The sequence below is a fragment of the Hemicordylus capensis genome, chromosome 9, assembly GCF_027244095.1.
Source record: "Hemicordylus capensis ecotype Gifberg chromosome 9, rHemCap1.1.pri, whole genome shotgun sequence".
NCBI lineage: Eukaryota > Metazoa > Chordata > Lepidosauria > Squamata > Cordylidae > Hemicordylus > Hemicordylus capensis.
Genome location: NC_069665.1, coordinates 14,636,105 through 14,656,830, shown reverse-complemented (window position 1 = coordinate 14,656,830; position 20,726 = coordinate 14,636,105). Strand labels below are relative to the sequence as shown.

Genomic DNA, 20,726 nt, shown 5'->3' with positions numbered 1-20,726 from the left:
GATTTGTCCTCCTTTTCTTTGAAATGATATAAACAGAATTATTACATGACATAGAACTACGAAACCACAAGCAGGCCAGCCCCCCTTGCTTTATCATTCATCTCACAGGCTTTCACAAACCTAATAGTAATGACAGGGTTTCGGCAAAGAAACGCACAAGAATCTCTTGTGCCGTCATTATGGGACCCTCACCTCGGTAATGTTTTTCCAAATTGTGCTATTCTGAGCATTTTTAATCAGCACACGCGATCAAGGAGAACAAGGTGGGGGCAAGGATCGTGCTATTCAGATTGCCTCATCAAACTTAGTCAAAGCCTATTTAAAGCTAGGATCTCGAAAGGAAATCATTGTGCAGACTTTTAAATAGGGCCTGCTCTTGTTTAAACAACAAAATCAATTATATTTGCCCAATTTTTAATTTTTTTCTAAAAGACAAAGTCACGAATCAGTAGCACATTAATCTTCTTGCACGTGACATACTTCAGGGTCGAAACTGCTGTTTCTAGTTATGTAATTAAAATCTTTCCAGGTGAATATTTCAGTTTAGGGATATTTCTCCAGTAAGCAAGTGTGAATTCACAAAGCAAAGCCATGCAATTCTGGAGCCAGGGTCACAAAGTTGCAGTTCTTAAAACCAGAGAGTTTCTTACAGAGGAGCATAATAAAGCAATACTGCCACCTATGGGCAATTGTAGAAACAAGCACCCCCAAACATGTCCATCAAATGAATGTTTTTACTGAAGTTATGGTAGGGTTGCTGTGTGTCCCCGCATTTAGGGGAGCCCCCGGATTTTGGCCCCTCTTCCCAGCTGCTAAATTCCATCAGGATTTACATGGATTTCAATGCACTGCCTGGATTGCCAGGATTTTACTCTGGATCCGATCACATGGGATGACAGAGAAGGAGGGGAAAGTGTACAAATCTGTCAAATAAATAAATAAATAAATAAAATGAAAATTAGTTGCTGCATGATTTGCATAATATGCAAAATAGGCCATCTGGATTTAGGAAGCTTGGATATGGCAACCCTAAGTCATGGAGAATCCTAAGATACTTGTTGATGACTCAGAATGCAGCATGTTTTGCTGCTAAGGGCCCAATGGCTATTGTAATTGCACCATCAGGCACAGAGAGTGGATTCCCAAGTTTCATGGTGCATAGGAGAGGAGAGGTGCATAGGAGAGGAGAGCAAGCATGACTTGTTCTCTTAGCTAAGCAGGGTCCACCCTGGTTGCATTTGAATGGGAAACTAGAAGTATAAGCACTATAAGATATTCCCCTCAGGGGATAGAGCTGCTCTGGGAAGTGCAGATGGTTTCAGGTTCCCTCCCTGGCAGCATCTCCAAGATAGGACTGAGAGATTCCTGCCTGCAGCCTTGGCGAAGCTGCTGCCAGTCTGTGAAGACAATACTGAGCTAGATAAATCAATTGAATGACTCAGTATATGGCAGCTTCCTATCTCCCTATGTCTATGTTTCATGGAGCATTGGAAGCTGTTTTTGGAAGGTCTATGTTTCATGGAAGAAAGGACTTGTTTCATGGAGGCTTATGCCTATGTTTCATGGAGGGCAAACCTATAGGGAGGTCTATGTTTCATGGAGCATTGGAAGCTGTTTTTGGAAGGTCTATGTTTCATGGAAGAAAGGACTTGTTTCATGGAGGCTTATGCCTATGTTTCATGGAGGGCAAACCTATAGGGAGGTCTATGTTTCATGGAGCATAGGAAGCAGTCTTATACCAAGTCAGACCCTTGGTCCATCTAGCTCAGTACTGACTACACTGAATGGCAGAGGTCCTTCTCCAAGCCCAGACTGGAGATGCCAGGGATTGAACTGGGAGCTTCTGCATGTATAGCAGATGTTCAGACACTGGGTTATGGCCCCTTCCCCAGTGATGTCTATATGAAATACCAGTTTCTGGAAAGCAACAGTGCAGAACGTTCAATCAATCAATCAATCAATCATCTTTAATATGGTCAAAGACGAGCACAGGATATAAAACAGATGCAACAAAATAAAATATCATTAGAATTATTATAGACCAAATTATCTTGAAATAATTACCACAAAATTATGAAAAATTAATAGACTATAATAATATGCAACTCTACAAATTGTGGGGAGGCTAATAGAATAGAGATAAAACAAGGGTAAGTATGAAGGTATTCATAGTTACATAAGGCGAAATAGCTAAAATGTGAAGTAAAACAACTAACTAAAATAGGGCAATCGAGTAAAATAGTCAGGAGTCAAAAATAAGAACATAAGAACAGCCCTGCTGGGTCAGGCCCAAGACCCATCTAGTCCAGGATCCTGTTTCGCACAGTGGCCCACCAGATGCCGCTGGAAGCCACAGACAGGAGTTGAAAGGGGCATGCCCTCTCTCCTGCCATTACTCCCCTGCAACTGGTACTCAGAGGCATCCTGCCTTTGAGCCTGGAGGTGGCCCACAGCCCTCGAACTAGTAGCCATTGATAGACCTCTCCTCCATGCTACATTGGTTATGGGCTAGCAATCAGGGTCCTGCAGATCTTGCACACTGCCACGTGAAGGACTGATTTTCATCCGAGAGCAGCATCTTGGTATAGTCTTGACTAGGGCGACCACTCCAGGGTGTCTGAGAAGTCGAGGGAGTATAAGTTTGTCTTGGCTGTCTTTTTAAAAGCTACAAGAGAGGAGTACGTGATCTATGGTTTCCACCTCCTCCCCAGAGTAGTGGGAAAGGTTGTTGCTTTCTTGTCCTGCCTGTGAGCAACCTAGAGGCATCTGGTTGACAACTGCTGGAAACAAGATGCTGGATTAAATGGACTTTTGATATGATCTAGCATGACTTTTCCTGTATTCTTATGTGTGGATTTATATTTTCAAGCTTGCAACCTCACTGACAGGGCTGAGCTGTGGGCAGCAGTTACTAGGTGGCACAAGGTTTGAACCCCACTCTCCTGGGGTTGCAGACAACCAGGCCTCCCCTCTCCCATGATTCCCCTTGGCAGCAGATCTGCATACGGCACAATGCCAGTCCGATCGTGGGAAATTTGAATGGGAGTCCCCAGTCCTGGTGTTTCCCCAGTCTGCCTACTCGGCTACATATGGAGACATGGACCATCAAAATCTCCTTTGTGTATATCAGAGTCTTCCCGAGAGAAGAGGGGATCACTCAACTGTATAGTCCCATGGAAGGCCAAAGGTTTTCGAGCCTATAGTCCTCCTGAGTAGACTGGCCCTCTCATGAGAGTGCTAGTCCCCTGGCGGCAAGCTCCTGGGGGCAGGAGTTTGGTTTGGTCTCCATGGACTGCTTTGTTGGGGTGAGACATCCCAAGAACATCCTTTGTCACATCAGGCCAGACCCCAGGACCCTTTATTCTCACTCATATACAAGCATATCCAAGTTATGTTCCCTTCCCTTTTCTAAGTAACAGAAAAATAGTGCCTCTCAACATCCCCCTGCCACCAGAAATTGTGCTTGTGCGAAACTGTTTTCTTGTGGGACTCTTACGAGGGTGGTGGTGCAATTGCTGTCAGATGAAGGGATTGAATGTGATGGCATTTAAAGGGATGTAAATGCCCTTTCCATGCCAAGGGCAGGCAGACCTTAGCGAAAAGGCACAATCATGCTCGGCACACACCCTTGAAAATCGTGGCTAATGGCTGCCACCTTGGAGTTGCATGGACGTCTTGAGCACAGTCTGGTTATGTGGACGCTATGGAGCTTTCTGGGGTGCAAGGAAGAGGGAGGACAAGGAAGAGGGAGACGCTCCCCTGCCCTGAAACCAGAGGTTGCTGGGCTATGGTTGGACAAATGTCTGTCATGTGATCCTGCTAAGCTCTGCTACCTCTATATGTATAAATATTAGTTTCTACTAAAGGACAAGCCACCTAACAGCGCAGTGGGGAAATGACTTGACTAGCAAGCCAGAGGTTACCGGTTCTAATCCCTGCTGCTATGTTTCCCAGACTGTCAGAAACACCTCTATCGGACAGCAACAATATAGGAAGATGCTGAAAGGCATCATCTTATACTGTGTGGGAGATGGCAATGGTAAACCCCTCCTGTATTCTACCAAAGACAACCACCTTTATCTTTACTAAAGGACAATCCTGTTAATAGCACCTAAGCATCAGTCATCCAGTTTCAGCATCATATGTGACCTCTAGTAATTAGCATTCCGTGGATGCTTTATAACTTTAGCTTATCCTGTGTTCAGGCTTTCAACTCCCCCGCACTGAATAGTTCACCATTAGACCTGTTGTGAACAAACATATGTCGCTGAAGCACTACTTTAGGACAGTAATAAATGTTTTTCCTATTTTACAAAGGAAATGAGGTGATATTAATTCAACCATATGCAAAGCTATGGTTCTTGAACTAGCTTGTGATTATATACTATTAGAATACAATATTCATTTGTTGTATAATTAGACTTCCTTTCATTTTTTTCTTTCTCCAGGATAGTTTCATTTTCTTTCCCCCCATTTTTAAAATGTAAAATGTCCTCATTTTTAATGTCTGTGCACTGAAGCACTACAGCAGATTATTTTTACCTTGCAAATAGTGTTTACGAGTTAAAATATTTAGTAGCAAGAAAGGCTGTTTTCCTTTGTCTTTCTCCTGTGCAATTGGAACTCTTCAGCTTGGTAACTAAATTAAGTGGTTAGTCCTCTGGACGTTTTGCCATTTTCCCTGACACACCCCTCTGATGTACTTCCTTAGGTGATGGATTGCCTGCGTGTTTTAGCAATAGAAGGTTTTCCTGATTATTATTTTTTCATTGTCTTTGCTAAAAGAAGGCAACATAAATGGAGAGGATTCCATATTAGGAAACTAGTGCATGGAATCGGTATACCGATTCACTACCCAGGCTAAAAGTGTGTTGGGAGGAAAACAGCCCATTCTTCCTTGTGTTCTGGCGGTGTATGCTTCCGTTACTTCTGAACTGCTCCCAGGCTGCCGGCAGCCATGTTTACCGTAAAGTGTTGAGGCTTGTGAGGCCAGGGAGCTGCCTATCTGCTGTTTGCATGGTGCATTGTGGGATACTGGAGGACCTAGCTTGCTTTCCCCTATCCCAATCACAGCTATGGAGATTGCCTTGCCGTCAGGGGCGTATCTAGGGTAGGGCAGGTAGGGCACATGCCCCGGGCACCACTTGAAGGGGGCGCCATTTCTTAAAATTAATTTTTAAAAGCCTGTCAAAAACAAAATGGCCACCACACATGCTCAAATGGCCTCTGTGAGGCCCTAGGCCATACCAGGCCTCACAGAGGCCAATTGAGCATGCATGGTGGCCATTTTGCTTTCAGCTGCCATTTTTAAAAATAATAATAATAATAATTTAAAAAATGGCCACTGCACATGCTCAAATGGTTCCTGTGAGGCCCTAGAGGCCAGCAGAGGGGAGGGAGGACCTTTTCAGACCCCCAGCCATGGCCTTTAGGAAGCCCCCCCCCAAAGGGGCTACAGGTAATTTTTTAAAAAATATATAATATAAGTCACTGTACACATATTCAGATATGTGACTTGTATGTGACCTTCAGACTTGTATTTTTCAGCTGCTATTATGGTAAAGGTATCTGAAAGATGGGTGTCAGATGTTTGGTCAGGGGGCTCTATTTCCCCTAGATACGCCTCTGCGTGCCGTTCATGTGGGCACAAGAATGGCAGTGCCATGAACCGGTTCTGGTCATCTGGAAGCGGGAAGGTGGGATCCTGGCTTCCCTCCAGCTCCCCCCAGCACCATTTGATCAGATGAACAAGCCCGATTTGTATTTATGAGCAGTGTTCCCCTCAAACAGGGATTCCCAGAAGTTCTTGACTATAACTCCCATAATCCCCAGCCAAAGGCCATTGGAGCGGGTAGTGAACAACAGCTGGGAATTCCTGTTAGAGGGGACACTGTTTATGACTTGGCTGTTCTGTGGCTGTTCTGTGGCCCCTTTGCTCCCTCACCACATCGTTTCTGGCTACAGGCTGCCTAACAGCATGTCAATTTCTGAAGCCCATGAGGTAGCCGAAGAGTTCCCAGTTCTAACTGAAGCGATTCCTGGAAATTATATTGTATTTCCTGCCTTCCCACCCCCTTCCCTGCACAATATCATAGGAACATAGGAAACTGCCATATACTGAGTTAGACCACTGGTCTATCTAGCTTAGTATTGTCTTCACAGTCTGTCAGCGGCTTCTCCAAGGTTGCAGGCAGGAATCTCTCTTAGCCCTATCTTGGAGATTCCAGGGAGGGAACTTGGAACCTAGATGCTCTTGCCAGAGTGGCTCCATCCCTTAAGGGGAATATCTTACAGTGCTTACACATGGTCTCCCATTCAAATGCAACCAGGGCAGACCCTGCTTAGCTAAGTGCACACATCATGCTTGCTACCACAAGACCAGCTCTCCTCTCAATCCACTAAAGTCTCCAGGATTTTTTTTTTTCCAATCCTCTGCTGGAGATGGATGCTGATTCCTGGAGACTCCAGGCCAGTTCGGAAGGGTTAGCGACCCTATGCAGTAGCCTTGCTGAAGCTAGGCTGGACCTGGTTGGGGCCTAGATGGGAGCCCTATGTATACTGGCCCACATGTTACAGAGGCTTAGGAGGATGGAGCAAGAGCTCCATCCCTTGCAAGGAGCTGGTATACTAGCTGCACTCAAGGTTTGCTTCCCGGCACAAAACACAGGCAGGGGGATGAGGACACAATATTCACTTATCTCCTTTCCTCACAGAAGCCTTTTTGGTTGCCAGGAGTATGTCCCTGAGGGTCATGCAGCCGTATTCCTGGCAGGGAAAAGGACCTCTGCAGGGATGGGATCTAAGCAAGAAGAAAAGAAAAGAAAACCAAAAACCATTGAAATTGTGTAGTCAAGAAATTGCATCCTCCCTCCCCCCACCGCGCTGGCATGGGATGCTCTGTGAGGCAAGCCTTGAATGAAGCTAGTTTACCAGCTACTTGAGAGAGCCAAGTGCTTGCTGCACTTCCTCAAAAATGAGCAACATGTGGGCCACTGTGGACCTGAAGGCCTTCAGAGCTCCCCCTCCCAATGTGAAGCTCCTCCCTTTTTTAAAAAAGGTACCATACCCCCCCACTGCTGCTCCTTTCTCCTGGGGGGGGCCTCCAAGTGATCTGGGGGCGTCCCCATAGCCCCGCCGCTCTTGCCCTGCTGCCCCGCTGCTGCCGCCCTGCTACTCTTTCCCCCTCTTTATCGCCAGGGGGTGGTGGGTGAGGTGAGCTGTGTGGAGCAGGCCACGGCCACTCCCCCATGGTGGCAATGGCAGAGGTGGGCGCAGGTGGGCCTCTTTGGTCAGCACTCCTGCACACCTTGAGTATGGATTGCCGCATGTCCATGTCGCATGTCCTCTTGCATGTGACACTCCATACTCAAACTACGCAGGTGTGCTGGCCGAGGAGGCTCACCTGCACCAGCATGGTGGCCGAGGAGGCCAACTTGTGCCCCCCTCCTTGGGGGTGGTAGCAGCCATGGCCTGCTATGCTTGACTCACCTTCCACTCCTGGCAGTGAAGAAGGGGAAATAGCAGTGGGGCAGAAGTGGTGGGCAGTACCGCTGCTATGGGGAGGCCTCCAGGTCATTTGGAGCCGCCGCCCCCCAGGAAGCAGGAGGCCACAGACCTGGTCCCCAGGGTCCATGGCTAAATGCGGCTCTGGCCACTGTTTTGGATTCCAGAGAAAGAAAATAGCATATTAGGGGTAGCTCATCTCTTGGCTTTTCAGGGATGGGCATTCTGCATTGCTGCTCCAAAGCTGTTAAAATAATATCTCACAGCTTTTTAAAAGGTGTGTTTTTATGGCTGTTTTAATCTTGTTTTTATATGTTTTAACTGTTAAATTCTTGGTTTGTTTTATTCTTGGTTTGTTTTATGCTGTAAACTGCCTAGAGACTTCAGTAGTGGGTGGTATACACATTTCTTAAACAAATAACACATAAATAAATAAAAATAAAATGTGTTAAGATGCATTTATTCATCCAGTCTTTTAATTAGACCAGGCCTGCTCAAATTAGGGCCCCCAGCTGTTTCTGGACTACAACTCCCATAATCCCCATCCACAGTGGCCAATAGCGAGGGATTATGGGAATTGTAAGGGAACCTCTGCAGGAGGGCTGAAGCTGAACAGCCCTGAATTAGACTGATAGACTCTATCATTGTTTTAAATTGTGTTAATGTTTTAATTTTGTTTTAATCTGTGGTGGGCGTTTTTAAAATTACAAATCGCAAAGGGACGTGAGTTTGGGCAGTGTCTAAATATTTATACACGGCTAAATAAAATGTCAAACCAACCAACAAATAAATAAAATCATAGTACGTTCAATAGAATAAATAAATATCAATGAAATATATAAATAAATACTTGAAAATATTTTCCTACAAACATCGGCTGATCTACAGAGCAAGGGTGCAGTGAGAGAGTCACCTAACAGAATATCCCAATTAACTGCATCGGTGCAGCGAGGAAGCAGCAATTTTTTTACACCTTTCCTTCCCCAGGAAGCCCTCTGTGCTACCCCAGAATATAGTCATGACCAGAGGTGCTCTTACCTCTGGACTTTGGGGCCGATATCTAGGGCCTCCACAGTCCCTGGGGACCCCACCAATCATCTTAAGTCCTGGGTGGTGTGGTCACCCAGTGGAGGATGATGATGCTTAATTTGTGGGAGGGAGTCTCCAAAGGCCTTTAGGTCCAGGCTCCAAAATTACCTAGGTGCACCTCTGTTCATGAGGGTTGTGCAGCCCACAGAGACATATAGTTTGGTGGAGTAGAGGGCTTCCTTAGGAATGTGAGGGTGTCCAAAGCTGTCACTTCTCTGTTGCACTGGTGCCATTGGGAAGTTCTGTTACGTTGCTCTCATACTCACTAGTGCATCCTTGCTTTGCATGTCAACCATTTTATACAGAAAACCATTTTCCCTTCTCTCTGAAGGACCAAGGGGAGAACAGGATTTTCCTGACAGAAGTATTGTGCACCAAAGCCTATTTTGCAAACCCTCACTTACTATTTGGGAAGAATCTACAAAGTGTTTCTTCTCAAAAATTTGTGTCACTTTATCTCTAAAAATGGTATATTCTTCTATCTTTACAGAGACATTAAGATTGTTTTGTGTTTGTAAACAATATGGATCTGTTTGTGAGAATGATACTTCTGTGCTTTTCACTCCACAATTGGCAAGTAGCTAAATGTCAGGAAAAGCTGCCTCAGGTCAACTCTAATTAAGTTAGATAGATACATTCAATAAAAACATGCGTCTAGATTCTGGGGGGAAAAAAACAATGTGCAAAAATGTTTGTCAGTAAGGAAGTCGGACATATGTACTGTTATTGAATCTGATTCGTATTCTCTATGACACAATGATTTTTTTTCCAATTCCTTTCTATGAAAACCAAGACTATTTTTATATAACCACTGAACTCAGTGACATCCAAACATCCTACTTGCATACTTTTAAAAAACTGTGCCTGCATCATAAGGTGCTGCTCTGCTTATAAACTATCTATCTCCAGTGGTTTTCCGAAAGCATTTAACTGAGTTTCTCTACTTGACAGAAAGCTGGATAGATAGAGATACAATCATTTTAACCATGAAGCTTCTTCACTTTGTTATATAAAATCTAGTTTCAAGACGCTCAGGATAAAACATCAAGTAACCTAAGATGGAGTAGGTACATTTTAAGATCATTTTCCCATATTGAGATACTCTGGCCGGGTTCAGATGTAACATGGAACCATGGGTCCAATGGACCATGGGTCCAAGTTCTCTCTGTGCCCCTCTCCCACTGCTCTCCCATCCGCGTTCAGACACTGGGGAGAGCTGGCTGTGCAGGATTTCTTAAAGGACAGCCTACACAGCCAATCAAATCAGAATGAGGGAGGAGCTTCCTTCCTCAGCTCTGGTTCCGTGGAACTCAAACTACAGTGCCAGCAGAACTCCACTCTGACCAAAGGTTCAGAGTAGAAGTTGGTGAGTGAAACCGCAGGTCACTTTTCCTTGCAAACTCAATTTCCCCAAATTTGTATGTCCGGGTTAGGAAACTTGAGGTGAAGGGGCCTCCAGTATCCTGTTCTGTCTGAACTGGACCTCTTTGTATAGCTAGAGGCTCCATTGACCTCACTCTAATCAACAAGACAGTCCAAGTTCCCTCTTAGTAATACCAGTCATGCATCATATATATTTATTCAGTTTGGAATTTGTGTTGTGCAGTCACTCAAGTTGGGTCTTTCCAACTTGTCTTCCTGTTTCTTCCCAACCAAACCTTGAAACCTCCATACACTAAGCCATAGGCTATTTCTTGCAGTTTCTGAAAATACACCATAGAATCATAGAAGTTGGAAAGGGCCTTGGAGGACCTTGGAGCTCTGACCTCCTGCTCAGAACAGGAAACTGCTACAGCATCCCTGAGAGATGGCTGTCCTACCTCCATTCGAAAACTTCTGGAGTAGGGATTCCCAACCTTTGGTTCCCAAATGTTATTGGACTACAACTCCCATCGTTCCCAGCTGCAATGGCCTTAGGATGGGAATATAGTTCAAGAACATCTGGAGATCCAGATGTTGGAAATCCCTGCTGTAGAGAAGAAGTGGCCACCATTGCACGAGGCAGCTGTTCCAGATTCCAATGGTGTCCATTGCTCCAATAGCTCCTTTAGATGTTATATTTCCATGGAGACAATAGCCCTGTTCAGGAAATTATGCATGTTGTACCCCACTACAAGGTCTACAAGAGCACTTTGGTAAGCCCTGCCCTCATGATGGTGTGCTTTGAAGTCTCACCTCCAACCCATTATGAGGACATTATCCCCAAGATGATCTAGTAGCTAGCAGCAATCCTAGTCCCACAGTTCATGCACCCACAAGACTGATGCTGCCATGAACCACACAGTGTCCTGGAGGCTGGGAAAATGCATCCTGGCCTCCAGATATCCCACAATGCACTGCACAGTGAGTGTGATGCTTTGAGGTATTCCCCCCATGAGTCAGACACTCTAAGTGTCCGGCTCTGTCTGCTTGGCTGCACACTCATGACCCCGTACCTTGGGGAAAGGGCATGCTCATCCTTTTATGTTAAAAGGTCGGGGGAAATTCCCAGGCTACCCAGGGAGGCAGGACCAGGATCAGCCTCAATTCCAGAGCTTCACACAAGGTAGGGCTGCCCAAGCCTGGGTAGAGCTGCTCATGTGAACGGAACAGCCTCAGAGAGAGACTTGGCACCAATAGTCAGAAATATTTATTGTCTACGTAATTTAAATGGTACAAATAATTATTATTCAGTTCAAAAATTGTTCTGAACAAGCAAGCAGACGAGTAGGAAGCCTGATATGTTGGAATATGAGTCCCAACAATTGTTATTTTGGCTAACAATAAATTATCCAACATATTGGGTAATATGTTGTTTTTATCCATATTGTTATCAATTAATTAGCAATATTTATTAATTATATTAAGAATAAATATTGTTAATTAATATTTAACATATTGTTAATATATGCTATATTGTTATATACTAAAATAACATATTGTTATTAACATAATCAATGTTAATTAATGAATTTTAATTAATTATTAATTAATAATATTGCTAATTATTAATATAATGGCATATTGTTATTAACATAATGTTAAATAACAATTAATGTTAATTAATTAATGTTGATTGTTAATATTGTTAATTGTTAATTAATAACATATTGTTATTATATTGTTTTTAATTAATTGGTGTGATTCCTTTTGTAAAGTTGGCTGTAGAAACATAGAATTTGGAACTCATTTTAGAAATTGCTTTTCTTTCCTTTTTTTGGCATTGTTGGGGAAGAAAAGAAGCCCTTAAGGTGTAACCTTTCACTCAGTATGAATGCTTCAGTTGCTTCAAGTCAATGGCCATAAGTACTACTACGGCAACAATATTAATAATATACCACTTTTAAGCAAAAGTGCTCAAAGTGGTTTGCTTCCATTTTTTTTAAAGATAGTAAGGTAAAGTGTGCTGTTGAGTCGGTGTCGACTCCAAAGAGCCCTGTGGTTGTCTTTGGTAGAATACAGGAGGGGTTGACCATTGCCATCTCCCATGCAGTATGAGATGACGCCTTTCAGCATCTTCCTGTATCGCTGCTGCCCGATATAGGTGTTTCTCGTAGTCTGGGAAACATACCAGCGGGAATCGAACTGGCATCCTCATGCTTGCTAGGCAAGTCATTTCCCCGCTGCACCATTAGGTACTCTGTCGCAAAAGGCCTCACAATCTAAAAGGAAATATAAGGTAGACACCAGCCACAGCCACTGGAGGAATGCTGTGCTGGGTTTGAATAGGGACAGTTGCTCTCTGTCTGCTACATATAAGAGAATCACTCTGCCTCTTTGCTCAGTTAGCAGGGGAGACATAAGGAGTTTCAAGGGGGCACAACAGTGAATCCTTGATTTTTAAATCGTGATGAATTTCTTTTTCAATATTTTATACTGAAAAACATAGGACCTGGGTATTTAAAGTAATCCTGACCTGTTCACCATGCCTTTTTATTCATTTATTTTGACATTTATATCCTGCTTTTCCTCCAAGAAGCCCACAGTGGTGTGCATAGTTTATGTTTATCCTCACAACAACCCTGGGAGGTAGTTTAGGCTGAGAGAAAAGCAACTAGCCCAGAGTCATCCAGTGAGTTTATGATTTATGTATTTGTTTACATTTATATCCCGCTCTTCCTCCAAGGAGCTCAGAGGTTATTCTTATCCTCACAACAACCCTAATGGGGTAGGTTCGGCTGAGAGATACATGACTGGCCCAGAGTCACCCAGTGAGTTTCATGGGGATTTGAACTGGGGTCTTCCCCGTCCTTGTGCAACACACTAACCACTACTCTATGCTGGCTCTTTCATGAATTTCATGACTGACTGGAGATTTTGAATTCAGGTCTAGCCACTGCCACTCCAACACTCTCACCACTACACCATGCTGGCTTTCTTAAAGTTTCTCCTAAATTTCTAACATTCTTGTACTTCGGTTGCATACATACCTGTTTAAGAACAAGCTAGTTACTCAGCTTGAGAAATTCAGCACATTTGCTCCTCCGTCGTTTCCTTTCCTTTGGGATCCTTAATTTGCATGTGGCACAAAGGGGTTCATTTGAGACAATGGAATGCTGACGGCATTGTCTGGACTAGCAATTGGCACTGAGCCAGCTCTTCCTCCAAGTAGGAAGTACTTTTTTTTGCTCAGAAAAGGGCTTATTGAATTCTGCACAGATGACGGCTGCAGAGACACAATCAACAGTGCGAGCATTAAAGGTCACATTGAAATTTAGTGCGGACAGAAGAAAAGCAATAATAGACAGAGGCATGCATTGCATGTGGAATTATACAGAAGGAAATAAGATACTAACATCATGCCACAAGCTCTTCTCCGTCTGGCTCTGCTCCAAAGGGCTCATGAACATAGAAGTAAAAACAAACATTAGGTTTTGTTACCTAATCAGCCTACAGACTTCTTGGCCGATTTTGAACGTGACGCAAAACTGCAGGTCCACCGGACCAGCGGTTTCCATCGTTAGCACCCCTGTGCGCTCCCAGATGATCAAAATCTCAGTCCAGGAGATTGCAGAGAGGAGAGGGGGCAGAACTTTGTTGTTGTGAACATGGGCATCATAGGAACATAGGAAGCTGCCACATACTGAATCAGACCATTAGTCTATCTAGCTCAGTATTGTCTACGCAGACTGGCAGTGGCTTCTCCAAGGTTGCAGGCAAAAATATATCTCTCAGCCCTATCTTGGAGAAGCCAGGGAGGGAACTTGGAACCTAGATTATCTTCCCAGAGTGGCTCTATCCCTTAAGGGGAATATCTTACAGTGCTCACATGTGGTCTCCCATTCAAATGCAACCAGGGTGTACCCTGCTTATCTAAGGGCACACATCATGCTTCCTACCACAACCTTCTCCAAAGTTGCAGGCAGGAATCTCTTTCAGCCCTATCTTGGAGATGCCAGGCATGGAACTTGGAATCTAGATGCTCTTCCCAGAGCGGCTCCATCCCCTGAGGGGAACATCTTATGGGGCTCACACATCAAGTCTCCCATTTACAGGTATATCCAACCAGGGTGGACCCTACTTAGCTAAGGGGACAAGTCATGTTTGTGACCACAAGACCAGCTCTCCTCTCTCAGTACGTTTCCCACAGGACTTTTCCGGGGTGGGGGGGAAAGGCTGCATTTTTATATCGACTTACCTGGGAGTAAGCCCCATTAAATGGGTCAATGAGCTTGCCTCCATTTGGTGGGGAGGAACTGCCCCCTCTTGCTCCCCCCAACAATGCCTATGGTTGTGAATTTGTAAATATGTGTATATGTGTCAGAGTCAGAGGCTCTCTGTGCAAGCAGCGCTTTATCTGGATGGTACTACTTCAGCATGCAGGTGAGAGCTCATATGTTGGAATGCTTTTCTGTTTTTTAAAGAAGCTAACCAACCACCACACAGAAAAATATCATGTTAAAGAGAAAGCCAGGGTAGAACCCTTCTCATTGCCCCATGAGGCACAGCCAGCATTTGTCACATCCTTCAAGACATCATAATGTCTACTCTCAACTGGCACAGTCTGTATCCCAGTAGGCTCCACTCCCTGATCTGCCTGGCATCACTCTTAGTTGCCTGGCTCCTCCCTCTCCAAATCTGAGCCTCAGGAGACTTGGGTATCCTACTCCTCTCATTGGCTGCAGTGATTACACTATCCAATAATATGCTAACCCTTCCTACTCCATTTTCTTGCTCCATTATCCAGGTGTCCTCCAGTAAGCACATGGGAGCAATGATCTCGGAGTAATTATTTTTTAGTTTTTGTGTTTTTTAAATGCATTTTTTTTTAAAAAAAAATCAAAGGATGTTGTACTGGTGATATGAAATAGAGGCAAGACTCAAAGCGAAGTTTATAGTGCACTAAGAGCAGATTATTACAAGATTGTTATTCAACTAAATAAATATTGATTCATTTGCTCATATGGTCCACAAGTCACACAGTAAACCAATGGATTCTGCCACAATGATTATATTAGAGAGCTCTTATGACTTCTGGTAAGTCATCATATATCACATAATATATCATATATAAACATTAGAAATGGCATCAATTAAAATGTGTACAATAAGACAACAAGCAAACAAACAAACAAACCCAGCAGCAAAGGGAAGTTTAAAGTGAGATGAGGCTATCAAGGAAAGCTAAAAGTCATCGTAAAAATCCTGGGCAAATAAAAAGACCCTGAAATGATAACACGGAAGGCAAGATGGTGTGGGGACCAGTGTTCCCTCTAACAGGGATTCCCAGATGTTGTTGACTGCAACTTCCAGAATGCCCAGCTTCAATGGCTTTTGCTTGGGGATTCTGGGAGTTGTAGTCAACAACATCTGGGAATCCCTGTTAGAGGGAACACTGGTGAGGAGTGGGGACCCACAGAAGGGCCTTGATAATGGGGCAATGTTGAGTGGGTGGAGAAGGTGCGGATTATGCAGTTGGACTATTGATAGCAGGGCCACACCCAATATCACTTGCCAATTACTCAGAATTCTATTCTATTCTATTCTATTCTATTCTATTCTATTCTATTCTATTTACACAGTCAGTTGTTGTTGTTGTTATTACTGGAACACAGGAACATAGGAAACTGCCATATACTGAGTCAGACCATTGGTCTATCTAGCTCAGTATTGTCTTCACAGACTGGCAGCGGCTTCTCCAAGGTTGCAGGCAGGAATCTCTCTCAGCCCTATCTTGGAGAAGCCAGGAAGGGAACTTACTTATAATTATACTTACTTACTTACTACATTTATATACCCCCCCCCATCCAAACGACTCTGGGTGGCGCACAACAAAAATAAAACTCACAAATCAATCCTTTTAAAAACAATCATTACAGAATAATTTAAAAACAGCATAAAACCATTAACAATTAAAACATTATGGTTTTATGCTGTTTTTGAATTGTTCTGTAAGTTAAAAAAAACCCTGGAAGGCCATATAATGAACTCAGATTATGGAATTCTGCTGGGAGTACATTCCACAGCCCAGGAGCAGCTACAGAGAAGGCCCACCTCTGAGTCACCACCGGAAGTACCGGTGGTAACTGGAGATGGTCCTCCTCAGATGACCTTAATGTGTAGCGGGGATCATGTAGAAGAAGGTGCTCTCTAAGGTAACCCGGACCTAAGCCATTCAGGGCTTTCAAGGTAATAACCAGACCGGAAACATATTGGCAGCCAGTGCAACTGTTTCAAAACAGGCATAATATGGTGCCTTTGGGTTGCCCAATCTGGCTGCCACATTTTGAACTAACTGAAGTTTCCAAACTATGTATAAAGGCAGCCCCATGTAGACTGCATTGCAATAGTCAGTCCTGGAGGATACCAGCTGATGCACGACTGTTTTGAGGTCATCCTCTTCAAGGAATGGACGCAGCTAGTCAAATCAGTTGAAGCTGGTAGAAAGCACTCCTGGCCATAGCCCTCACCTGAGATACCAGGATGTGGGCTGGGTCCAGGTGTACCCTCAAGCTGCATACCTGTTCCTTCCAGGAGTGTGACCCCATCCAGCACAGGAAGATTGAACTCATCCTTCAAATTCTGAGCCCCTAAAATGACACTTATACTCTTACAGAAATGAATTTCATAGTGGGAAGGTTCAGACGACTGCCCTAAAGTAGAGAGGAAACAAACAGTGGGGCCCACAAAGCGAGCGCTCCTGACACTTACCAGTACTTCTGCCTATCTCCATGTCAACTGAACCCATAAATGTTGGATGGAGAATGTTGAGATCCCTCCAGCTCCTGAAATTGTCGAGCCAACTTCAAATGTTGGTTAAGAATGTCAGGTTGATGGAGGGGTCTGGGCATAGGAATATAGGAAGCTGCCAAATACTGAGTCAGACCATTGGTCCATCTAGCTCAGTATTGTCTACCCAGACTGGCAGTGGCTTCTCCAAGGCTGCAGGCAGGAGTTTCTCCCAGCCCTGATGCGAGGGAATGAACTTGGAACCTTCTGCATGCAAGCATGCAGATGCTCTTCCCATCCCATTAGGCACCATCTACTTAAAGGAATATCTTACAGTGCTCACATGCAGTCTCCATCTGACATTCCCAGGCTCAAATGACATGGGCAAAGTACCAGTGAGCAGTGGGAGTGCACACTCACTAGGAACTGCTGTTTCTTTCTACTTACTTTCAGGCAGCCATCTGACCCTGCCCAGAGAATGGCAAGAAGGCTTTTTCTTACATCTATCCCTTTGAGCATCATTTCACCTGGCCATAATAGGAGGAAATAGATGAACTGTGATCAACAGCAGAGTATATGGATAACTTCTAAGAAGGAGTTCTAAGAAGGAGTTCTACCACAAATTATGCAGTCGAGTTTCCCGCATTTGGGGAAATCGCAGGGGTCAGCACACCCGCAGTGCAATGGATGAGCCTCACCCTGGGAAAACCTCCTTCATGATCAAGGTGTCTCCCCTGCCAGGTAAGAGCCCCTGGTGGCGCAGTGGTAAAACTGCCGCCCTGTAACCAGAAGGTTACAAGTTCGATCCTGACCAGGGGCTCAAGGTTGACTCAGCCTTCCATCCTTCCGAGGTCGGTAAAATGAGTACCCAGAATGTTGGGGGCAATATGCTAAATCATTGTAAACCGCTTAGAGAGCTCCGGCTATAGAGCGGTATATAAATGTAAGTGCTATTGCTATTGCTATTCATCGGTAACTTCTAAAAAGGATGACCATATTCATCGGTAGCCACACACACACACACAAAAAAAAAAACAGAGAGAAGTTTCCATTTATGCTAGTGGTATGAGAGTTATACTGCTCCCTGGAGGTGAAACCACCCTGGTGCGGAAGCAGCTATACTGGGGCTGTCTGTGTAGGAACTGGAGCTTCTGGCATTACCAGAGTGGTGTTGGGGATAAATAATGGCCTCCACAATTCAGAAGCAACAGTGTGTTATACCATTCTTCCATGGTATATTCCATTTTCTGTGGACCACACTGGCATGAGAAGCAGTGACTTTGGGTGTACCTCCTGTATGATGTGATGGAGCTTCTCATATCACCTGAGTGGTGTGGAAGACAAATGGCTCCCATATTTGTAAGGGTAATTTCAGAAGCAACAATAAGCATAGGAACCTAGGAATCTGCTTTATACTGAGTCACGCCATTGTTCCATCGAGCTCGATATTGTATCTTCACACTATTTTTCAAGCAGGGGCCACTTGGGCAATAAGCCTTCAGTGTGAGAGCCATTTCCCATTGTGCTGACCTCTGCACAGTACTGCTTTTTCCTCTGTGCTGGGCGGGCCCTTTGAGAGATATGGAGCCCTCTCTTAAGAACTCTAGGAGGAAAGCACCAGGAAGGGCTACGCTTCCCAACACTCCGTGCATGCCTTCCAAGATGTTGCAGCAGCTCAAGAGGGCTCAGTTTCCCTCAAAGGAGTCCCCAAGCAATGGGCAAAGTGCAACACTGCACCATGAGAATGGTCCCCTCTGCATGGTGCCAGGGGGGCCATGCAGAGCATTCAGCTGGCTGAAGCCCAATAAACAGAGACCCAATAAACAGGGAGCCAAACTTAGGGTTCATGGGGGCCACCACTTCCCCCAGGTCTTACAATGAAGAATGCTGGTTGATACTGTCTGGTAGCAGCTCTCTGAGGTTTCAGCCAGGAGTCTCTCTCAACCCGACCTAGAGATGCCAGGGATTGTACCTTGGACTTTCTGCATGCAAAGCAGGTGCTCTGTCACACTGAATCCCATCCAATGCTTTAGCTATCTATCCTCATCTCTTGCCTCAAGACCCTTGACCAAACTCTGGGACTCATGAGAATTAAGGTATGAGGAGGAGGAAGAAGAAGAAGAAGAAGAAGAAGAAGAAGAAGAAGAAGAAGAAGAAGAAGAAGAAGAAGAAGAAGAAGAAGAGGAGGAGGAGGAGGAGACACCAGCGACAGCCACATGAGGGATGCTGTACTGGGGAAGGATAGTGCCAGCTGCTCCTCCCCTGCCTGGAGAGGAGAGTTCGTCTTGCGGTAGGAAGCATGACGTCCCCTTAGCTAAGAAGGGTCTGCCCTGGTTGCATATGAATGGGAGACTAGAAGTATGAGCACTGTAGAGGCTCCCCCCTTAGGGGATGGAGCTGCTCTGGGAAGAGCAGAATGTTCCAAGTTCCCTCCCTGGCAGCATCTCCAAGATAGAGCTGAGAGAGACTCCTGTCTGCAACCTCGGAGAAGCCGGTGCCAGTCTGTGCTGGCAATACTGAGCTAGATGGACCAAATGGTCTGACTCAGTATATGGCAGCTTCCTATGTTCCTATAAAGAGAATCACCACTTTTAAAAGGTGCCTCTTTGCTCAGTTAGCAGGGGAAGGGCAATATAGGTAGTATAGACCCGAAGCCTTGCAACACAAGACTCAGCCCTGGTTGTCTCTCCAGTATCCCCACCAGTCCTTCAGCTTACCCACCATAGATGACAGGCCACTTTCCCAATATGGTAGAAATGAAAAGCATGTAGGATATATTTGGAGAAAGGGCTACACATAGGTGAAATCTAGCGGGCATGAAAATGCAGTCAAACCAGCCTTCTCAAGAGATAATAGCAATGCAAAACAGACATTTTCCTCCTTAATGCAAATTTTGTTCCACTGATCCTAAGAACAGGCCTTTTCATTAAGGATTATCTGTCTCCTTTGCACAGACATTATTGAAGATTAATGTGTTTAATAAAAAGCCACATGTAAGGATCAAACGAAGAATTGTGTTGGTAAGACAGGGCAACTGACTTCCTTTATACAAAATCACAATGTTTCCATGTGCTCCTAATCCGAAACAGGTGATTGCATTGTTTAACCGATAGCTGTTTGTTATATTGGAGCTGTGAGCTCATAAAAAGATGAGGCCTCTGTGCTTCCTGGCAAAAGAGACCAAAGATTAACAGAGCTGCTGTCACCCCCTCTGCATGACAAGATGTTGCTATGCTTTAAAATATTGGGAAGCAAGTTGTTTGCTTCTGTTATATAATACCCCACGAGGAGCAATATTGGCTTATCAGTGCTCCGGTTTCCTTGCACACTGTGCTGCACAGAAGACTCTTTTGAGCCACTTACACTTCAGGTTTTTCTCTTTAATTTGATGCAGAATAATGAAGGGAAACTCAAAGCAGCATTTTTGTTTGCTTGTTTAATGAGCTAATGCCAGAAAGGTGCTGCTAGGCAATGTTTTAATCCCATCCTGGAAAGCTTGCTCAGGCCAGACCCAGGAGAATGAGGTGAAACATAGGAAGGTGCCTTCTACAGAGTCACATCAGAGGTGCACCTAGTTAATTTTGGAGTCTGGACCTAAAGACTTTGGGAGCCTCCCCCCCACCCCACCGCCCCGCTGCAAATTAAGCATCATCAAGCTCCGCACAGCAACCACACCACCTGGGACAGACTAAAGAGGATTTGGGGGCTCCCAAGGTCTGTGGAGGTCCCGGACTTTGGCCCCAAATTCTAGGGGTAAGAGCACCTCTGGTCACAGGATTGGTCCATCTAGCTCAGTACATACTACACTGACTGACAGCAGCTCTAGAAGGTTCCAGGCAGGAGTCTCTCCCAGCCCTACCTGGAGATGCCACTGGGGATTGAATCTGGGACCTTCTGCATACAAACCAGATGTTCTACTTAGGAAGCTGCCATATACTGAGTCAGACCATAGATCCATCTAGCTCAATATGGTCGACACAGACTGG

General features: G+C 44.8%; 1 pseudogene; it reads right to left on the bottom strand.

Moving 5' to 3' along the window:
- Positions 1 to 17,335: 17,335 nt before the first annotated feature.
- On the bottom strand, positions 17,336 to 17,489 carry LOC128334643 (uncharacterized; annotated as a pseudogene).
- Between the last annotated feature and the right edge of the window lie 3,237 nt (positions 17,490 to 20,726).